Here is a 9,838-nt window from a genome sequence, read left to right as displayed (position 1 = left end):
TGAGTCTGGGTGAAGGTTTGATGGCCCTAGTTTACCTTATGAACTCTATTTTTAATATTTCTAATATTTCTATATTCTCATCTTCATTTTCTGTTTTTCCCCATTTATTCACATACCAATTTTATATGACAGCAATGGAAGTTTCTGATCCTGCAGATGATGTTAGCTGTCAACACCCTATGAGTTCTAGCCAAAAGGGGAAATAGTCATTAATGAAGGAAGCTATTGTCTGCAGAAATGTGGATTCCCATTTTTTGCTAAAAGAAAACAACCAAAAAACAAGCATTTTCAGTGAGCATCCAAAAAGCCATATTATCTGTTGTTGCATATTTGCTCAGCCACCACAATGCAAGAACATTCACTGAGTCTCCAAATTGCCCTTGAATTTTTTGGAAGTGATTTGAAGGGATCTGATTCTATTCAACTCCTCAATTTGATTCAAAAGTTAAATTTGATTGAATTTCTCTTTAATCAAGTCATCGTTTTAAGGCTTTACACAGCCCTCATGGATACTTCTAAGGAAAGAGATAAGGAGGAATCCTGTTGACTCAAAGTGTACCTTGCTTCTTAAATTTTTTTTACGATAATCACTCAGTTTGTATAGCTTTCAAATGCCTTGAAGGGATCATAAAACCTTGCTCTTCTCTCATCATTGCACCACTTAGAAAATGGGAAGGTGCAAATGGCCATAACCCTGAAACATTCTTATCAGTATGAGGAACCAAAGGGGCTTGAAAGATGAAAGGTTTGATAACCAAAATATAAAGATGTCACTGTCAACTTTCTCAAAATGTACACATTTGTAGTAACTGTCATATAAACTTGCAGCTAAGTGATGGATTACAGCTACTGTGTTTCCCAAGTACTCCCCAGATAGAAGTCGTAACGCCTTTGTAAATGCTGCCTTTCATCCTATGACTATGAAATCATTAGCATTGTGATTCCATCCTAGGGTGTTAAGAGTCTTTCTAGTTTTATGCTGGTCCAGTCCACCAGCTGCTCTGATAGTTAGAGGCACATACCACGGTCTTGACAGAGTAAAGTCACAATTGGGAAGATACAAAGATGTAGCTGGATTCAAAGATGTAGTTGGGTGGCTAGAGGAAGGGATAATCTGTGCTTGTGTGCCATCTTACACCTTTCTACATACTTATAGTTCCACAAAGACATGTCAATAACCTGTCAAAAGTGAGAATGCTGATTCAGAGCAGTGCCAACACCATTCAGAATATGATCTTTAAAAAGGATGCTACTTGGTCTACTTTACAGACACTTGAGCTGAAAGGAGGCCCAAGGTTTGTCTACCTCAGTGTTTTTCAATTTCAGCAATGTTAAGATGTGCATGCTAACTGGGAAATTCTGGCAGCAACATCTTAAAGGTGCTGATCTTGAGAAACACTGGTCTACTGTACCTTATTTCCAAATAAAGTATCAGAATTAAGTTGATATGTCATGGGGATATTGATAAAGTTTATTAACCGTGGCACAGTTCAGCAGAGTTTACATTTACAATAATATAATTTCAATACACAACTGGAATTTATGTGCCACCCAGAATCTCTAGGAATTGGGCTGAATAATAATAATAATAATAATAATAATAATAATAATAATAATAATAATAATAATAATAATAATAATAATAATAACACCATCGTGTTGACAAAATCACTATCAATTAGAAAAATCAGCTTTACTTGGAACAGCTTACCTCCTGCGATGATATCTTTTACACTAGGGGTCCCCAACCCCCGGCCCATGGACTGGCACTGGGCCGCAGCATGCCAGCAACTGGGCCATACAAACAAACAAAGCCCCATCTGTGGGATGCAGGCAGCATACAAAACCATGCCCCCTCCAGTCTGCAGAAAAACCTCTCTCCACATAACTGTTCCCTGGTGTTCAAAAGGTTGGGGACCTCTGTTTTACACCATCAATCAACACAACATCTGCCTATCCCAGATCCTTGGAAGGACTCAAAAGGTGGATAAATAACCCAGTCCAAACATTTGGCTAACTGTGCAATGAACCATAGTGATTTCTACTGAGGGAAGTCAGCTCCCCAGAAAAGGATATATTAAAAGGGCAGGAAAATATATTTCCTAAAAAGAAATTGAAGAACCAGGAATGCATGCCCAGTTTGCTTAATAGCCCTAGCTCTCCCTCCCCCAAGTTCTATAGGTGTGCAAATGTAAGCAAGCCATCAAGAAGGTTGGAGCTAGAAGCTTAGGAAGACAAAGACAGACATACCACAGCCACAGGGAAGCAGGGGCTGGGACATACCCACAACCATCAAGAATACCAGAAGGGTACACCTGTACTCAGGTCAGGATACGTAACACAGGAAATAGCCTCAAACAGGAACAGGAAATAACTCCAAACAATAGAGTCCAGGGGGTATAAAAACCCACTACCCACATGTGCTCAGTCCTTTTCTCCTGGATCCATCTTTCTGTCTGGCTTTCCTCTACAATAAAATGTAACCTTCTTTCTAAAGCAGCTGCCATGTTGTTTATCCCCAGCTTGGATGGAACCATGATGAAGACTTTTCTTCTTACACTATTGATAAAAATGCCAAATCCAATGTAAACATTTGACTGATTTTGCGACCAACCATAATAATAATGGTCTGGTACTTTACAAACAAAGAAACCCCTGCCGTGTAACACCCCAGACTTAACAGTTGTTGATAAGCAAGACAAAAAAGTCTGTGTAGTGGACAATGCAGAAGAGAAGAGAAAGAATGGAGAAAATCACAAATGCAAAGACCTGCAAAGAGAAGTAAAATGGCTGTGGCAAAAGAAAGCAAAGAGATACCAATACATCCAGCTGACTGTGCCACCACCATAATTTTGCAAATGTATTACATACATTTTGGCCCAAGTATTCCATTCCTTCCAGGGAAGGTCTGGAAGATACTTTGTGAAGTAATGTCATTTATAACCTATAGAGACTTTAATTTTCAAGGCAATACCTTAATTGTGGGAACTCCATAGCTTTAAACGTATTCATCTTTTGCTTGATTATAACCTAAGTCTAATACAGTTACTGTTATAAATTTTAATCTGGCTATTTTACAATGATTAAGCAAACTATGGCTTAGCTTGATGTCTGAATGGAAGCTATATCTGATTCAGCACATTGATTCACACAACATTGGTTCCATTGTCAAGGACCCCGTCCTATTTTGACCAGGTGCAAACTTCTTACAACAGCCTGTACAGAAGCTAATTTTCATGGTAGGTGCCTAGAGTGGAAAAGATAGGAGAATAGAAAAGTGGAATTAACCAGGTGCTTCCTGACATATTTGGCTCCCTTAAAATTAATCAGATTTATAGCAGTATTTGATAGCTGCTTCTGCTTTGTTCCCTGTTCCTTAAGCTATGTGACTAGTAGGTATTTCATACTTTTTCCATGTCAGATACAAATGTATCTTTTGAAAAGTGTGGATTTCTTTCAAGTTATTTATTTATTTCTTTATTTTTTTGCAAATGTTGCAAATTTATCCCACCTATATACAGGGTATGGAAGCATTCTTAATTGAAACCACTGGAAACCTAGATGAAATTACTGGATACAATTTGGATAGGGTTTTGTTACCGAAGGAGGAGATATGTTGTACAACCAATTGGCACCCTTCTCCAGATGCTGAGATTTCAGTAGTTACAATGAATATCCTTTTTTATTACAGTCTTACCTGTTAGGCTCAAAAAAAATCAGGTGCACATGTGAAGGTCCATTTAAACTGATTTATGCCTATCCCCAGGAATATTCTCAACTAACAGCACCTGCTAGGAGTATATAAGTCTCAGCAGAATTCAGGAGGGTTGGACATAGCTCACTTGTGTTTATGTACAGATTCTAGGCTAAGCCCTCTTTTATCTCCACCTCCCCTGCCACTCCTTCCTCTACATTATCTGGAGAAAGCAGAATTTGTTTCAGTCTTCCATGCTTCTGTAACCTCCAAAAATGCAGCCCACATGCAGATACTATTGAAGACCACCCAGAAGCTTATTTGGTCAAAAATGAAGCAACAATACTTTTTCTGGCAAGCACAGAACACAGCAGACAGCATCCATTGTCTATACGTTCTGTTGGCTTTCTATCTGATTCTAGCTAAATTCAAGTTGTTACTTTGAGAGTTTAATTAAATGTTCACATCAGACAACCTCATGCTTTTATGAGGTGAGTTCTCAAGAATACTATAAATCAATTGCAGATCAGCCTTGGGCAAAATTCAAAGTGTTCTGGCTATAAAATCCTTAAATCTATTGCTGAAACAATTTCTGAAGCAACTTACCAGTTTTTGTGTTTCTAGTTCTTTCCTGGATTCCTTAAAGCAGTGTCCCCAACCTTTCCAGCTCTATGAACCAGTACCAGTAGTAGCGGTGGCGGTGGTGGTGGTGGTGCAGTGGTGATAGGGGGAAGGGAATGGTTTCACACACACACGCCACTTGCAGAAATGGAGCTTTGCACTCTTGCATGCTCACCTGCCACTTGTGCAGACCAGTTCCCAACGGGCTGTGCACCAGCAGTGGTCCATGGACTGAGGGCTGGGGACCCCTGCCTTAAACAATTCCAGAAATCCTTGTTTCTGAGCAGTGCTTTTTTTAAAAAAATACATTTATATCCCATTTTTGTCTAGAATTCAGTGCCTATATGACTGCAAATTCCTGCTTTTTGATTTCAGTTTTGGTTTAATTTTTCCTCCATCATAGAAGGTAAAAGGTAAAGGTTCCCCCGCACATGCGTGCTAGTCATTTCCGACTCTAGGGGCCGGTGCTCATCTCCGTTTCAAAGCCGAAGAGCCAGCGCTTGTCCGAGGATGTCTCCGTGGTCATGTGGCCGGCATGACTAGATGCCAGAGGCGCACGGAATGCTGTTACCTTCCCACCGCAGTGGTCCCTATTTTTCTACTTGCATTTTTTACGTGCTTTCGAACTGCTAGGTTGGCAGAAGCTGGGACAATTAACAGGCGCTCACTCTGTTACACGGCACTCGGGATTCGACCCGTCAAACTGCCGACCTTCTGATCGACAGGCTCAGCGTCCTAACCCACTGAGCCACCGCGTCCCATTTCCCATCATAGAAGCCTTTTGAATAAATGGGTCTTATTCCTAAGTGCAGACATATATCCTTGCAGCAAAGTGCGTCAGAGGGATTTTGCTGGCCACATTCCTAGTAAGGCACTACCCTAACCACAGTACTACGGAATGGGAAAGCAAGGGGGGTTGGACACACTTGGTATTGTTTACAGCACCCTTTGCAAAATCACATACACAGAGGACATCTTTTACAAAAGAGCAAATTGTTTTATGAAAATGAAGCCCCCTGCCTGGTTCAACTCAACGCTATCATCATTAATACAATGCCAAAGCTTTCAATAAGCTGACAGTGTGTATGGTTTCTATTTATATGCCAACCCAATTCCACAAACTACTGCAAGCTGCTCCATTGGCAAACCTCACAATAATTATCTGTTTGAAAGCCTTTATCTCAGAGTGAGTCTTGCAACAACAATATAATCCTTGGTATATGATCAACACATACTCTTCTTGCTCTCTGCTGTTCAGGGCCTAGAGACCATTAAGAGTAGGGCAAACTCTGTATTGGGGTAAAATTTACCATTCTGAGCTAAGATAAACTAGGTTCCACACCATGAAATGTCTACTTCTGCAGTATAGGTATTTGAATAGCCATTATTCAAATGTGAATCTATTTGCTTGCTGGGGATCACATATTATATTCTATGAAGGGCAGAAATCTAGAGCCACCCAGAGGGATTATGGAGTTTGGAGTTAATAGACCCCTACAAGAACTCATGCCAGTGACCCCGATGGCCTGGTCATATATGATAATGCATAGGTCAGGGGTCAGCAACCTGAAACAGTGAAAGAGCCACTCAGAACCGGTTCCCTCACAAAAGGAAAAACTGGGAGCCGCAAAAAAATGTGTGCGCCTGCGCGAACATGCGTGCATGTGCAGAACAGGGTTTGACTGAAGAGTGGAGCCAAGGCGAGATATGCACTTACCCTGCATATTTGAATTGATTGGTTGAACTTTTTTAGTCCCACTTTTTTTTTTTTTGGACTGCACATGGCAGAAGATTGGGAGCCGCAGGAGATGGCTGAAAGAGCCGCATGCGGCTCCGGAGCTGCGGGTTGCAGACCTGTGGCATAGGTGATTTGGCTGTGCAATTTGCAACTAGCTTATGATCAGGGAGGAACTTTAAAAAGGGGAAAAAAATCTTGGGTTTTTAAAGTTCAACTAGATTGCACCATTATTTCACTCTGTTGGTTTTTGCAGATCAGTTGTTTGTACTTTAACACTTCTCAATTCATCTTAAAATGCATCCAAAGATGATTTGGGCTGTTTTGATTACTTGCAAATCCACATGGATATCCTGGCTCTTTCCTCACTTGCACCTAACCAAGATACAAATATGCTATGGTAACTTCTTCATGAAATTATCTTTTCCTCAACAACCCATGCTGAAATGGCTTAAACTCATATCAGGCTATTCCGGTAGTACTGTTTTCCTCTCTAAGCAGCCAACAATCCGTTAGTTTTGCACTGGATACCATTTAATAATGTTGCACTGTCCATTTCATTGCTGTTACAATCACACATCTCCTGGGAAGTGGACGAATTTGTTCAATATATTGGGTTCTTAGCTCAACTGCCTTAATTATAAACTTAGCAGTTCTGCTTAGGATATATACCTTAGAGCCCAGGAGAAAATAAAACAATCTGTGATTCAGATCCAAGTGGGTTGTTCTTTCCAATAGGGATGATAAGTATCTAAGCCTAAGGGAGGCATATAATTGGCAGTCAAGCATGACCAATATATTTGATGGTTGGGACACCACCTATGCATGTCCTCTTGTGATCTGGCAAGTGGTGGAAGAGCCCATACTTGGCTGTGGAATCCAACAACTCAGATCTTGCTCTAGAATAGACCTTTCTTAAAAACTGTGTCAAACTCATAGACAGTTATCCCAAGGATGCTTTTTCATGAAGCAACTTGACTTTCTTGTTTTTCTTTGAAGACATTTTGCTTCTCATCCAAGAAACTTCTTCAGCTGACTTGGATAAGAACTGAAACATCTTCAAAGAAAAACAAGAAAGTCCAGTTGCTTCATGAAAAAGCATCCTTGGGATATCTCTGATCTGGATGACTGAGAATCTCCATAGACAACTCATAGACAGGGGTTTTTTTCCCCCCAAATTGGAAATTGGTTTTACTCATAGCCAATGGAAGATGACTAAACCTCTGGGTTTTTGCATGATGCAGATTTAGTGTTTTCCGGAAGTGCATGAAACCTTTGTTCAAAAACAAAACCTAAAACAAATGCCATAATGTGGCAGAAAGATAGATGATGTGTATGTTGTCCATACAGTATCTGTAATCTCTTCTTCAGGTTGTTAGTTATTCAGGCTGATTCAGGTGTCCAGCCTGGGGTTTGGTTCAGAGATCTAGCAGATGAAGAGACTTTCTCTCTTCTTTAGTCTGCTATCTTTGGAATGGGACAACTCATCATGGCCAACTTGCCACAGCCAACTCCCTGCTGTAGTCAGTTCACCAGTTCATGTGAAGCATTAATACCACTTTACAACGCCTTGGTAAGGCCACACCTGGAATACTGCATCCAGTTTTGGTCACCACAATGTAAAAAAGATGTTGAGACTCTAGAAAGAGTACAGAGACAAGCAACAAAGATGATTAGAGGACTGGAGGTTAAAACATACAAGGAACGGTTGCTGGAATTGGGTATGTGTAATGAAGAGAAGGGTGAGGTGTGACATGATAGCAGCATTCCAATATCTCAGGGGCTGCCACAAAGAAGAGGGAGTCAAGCTATTCTCCAAAGCACCTGAAGGCAGGACAAGATGCAATGGATGGAAACTAATCAAGGAGAGAAGCAACCTAGAACTAAGGAGAAACTTCCTGACAGTTAGAACAATTAAACAGTGGAACAACCTGCCTCCAGAAGTAGTGAATGCTCCAACACTGGAAGTTTTTAAGAAGAGACTGGACAGCCGTTTGTCTGAAATGGTATAGGGTTTCCTGCCTGAGGAGGGGGTTGGACTAGATGACCTCCAAAGTCCCTTCCAACTTCTTCTTCTTCTTCTTCTTCTTCTTCTTCTTCTTCTTCTTCTTCTTCTTCTTCTTCTTCTTCTTCTTCTTCTTCTTCTTCTTCTTCTTCTTCTTCTTCTTCTTCTTCTTCTTCTTCTTCTTCTTCTTCTTCTTCTTCTTCTTCTTCTTCTTCTTCTTCTTCTTATTATTATTATTATTATTATTATTATTATTATTATTATTATTATTATTATTATTATTATTATTTCCAATTCACTATGGGACAATTCAATAATTTTATTTAATTATTTAAAATAGTATTTCATGTTGCCCCTCCTTTTGCATCCTTTCCTTAATGATTCTATTTCACCATTTTTTCAATATTATATAATTTTTGTCCCACGGCAAGTTGGCCAAAGCAAGTTGGCCACAGCAAGTTGGCCACAGCAAGTTGGCTGTGGCAAGTTGACCGTGGCGAGTTGACCGCATTGAGTTGGTTGTGGTGAGAGGTGTCATAGACCCACTATCTTTCCCGAACTTGACCTTCAGACTGGGCCAAATGACAAGAAAAGAGCAAGTGAGTTCTGACAGGTAGCTGAACCTGGAGGTCTATCCATCTGTCAAAACCATGGGTTGCTGGCTGTTGGCACTGAGAAATAAGGAGAGCACTCTGAAGATACTGCCCTTGATTACAAGCCAGAACAGAATCTGCTGCAGCTGTATTACTAAAGTCTCTGCTAGTTTATTTTTCCATTACTTCCACAGACTAGAATATCTTATACTATCACAGGGGGAAGATAACATTTCAATTAAGATGTTGAGAAGAACCCCAAGATCTATGAATATGTTTGTATTGATGTTTGCAAGTCCAGAGGTTGCAGAGAAGCGGACGCCAATCAGTGTTTACACTTGCTAACCAATAGATAAGTGTCAAGAACTGGCAGCCAATCAATGCCTGCTTACTGTTCTTTCAAGCTAGTCACTAATTGAGTGCCGGGTTTTATTTCCACATATTTTACCTGCTCTGTGATTTTAAAATCCTCTCCCTTTTACACAAATGGTAAAAGAAAATAGATAGCTAATGTTTTCTCTCTCTTCTGTGTGTCTGTGCTGTTATTTGTGAACACTTGTCTGTTGTTTTGCAGTAAAAGCCCAGTCAGGGGAAAAGCTGTGTAAGGAGAGGTAGATTGTTGTTGTTTTTTTAAAAAGTAAAAAAATAATTTAAAAAATGCATTAAAAGTTCTCAAAACCTTCCCCTTCATACTGGCAGTGAATGTTTCTTGCTTACCAAATTGCTCACACTCACACTAGCATATTGGCATGTCTGGATTTGGTTTTTTTTTCCCCTACCAAGCCAGCATATTGCTGGAACTGGATCCCAGGAAGTGAAAGGAGGAGTAAGCCAAAAATCTCCTCCAATAGAACAAACTGTTCCTTCAAACACAACATGACAGCATGCTGCAACTTTCTGAAGAACTCTTTTGGTGCCGTGAAATACCGTCCAACAATAAAGTGCCATTAGCCCCAAATGCCTACAACTCCAAGCCCAGTGATCAGAGGCAGCCCCATTTCACTTACTCACCGGGAGTCTCTATTTTTGTGGGGGTAAATCTTTAAATGCCCCTTGAGGCCTGCTCCTATACCTTTATGATTGTTTGTTTGCTTGTTTGAATTTATTACATTTCTATGCTGCCTGTCTCCCCTCCAAGGTGACACTGATTATGTTAGCTCATATCCTGATTTATTTTTTCTTCCGTTCAA

This window comes from Vipera berus, assembly GCF_964194415.1.
Source record: "Vipera berus genome assembly, chromosome: 2".
Lineage (NCBI taxonomy): Eukaryota > Metazoa > Chordata > Lepidosauria > Squamata > Viperidae > Vipera > Vipera berus.
The sequence above is the reverse complement of the archived record's forward strand: the minus strand, read 5'-3'. Positions refer to the sequence as shown.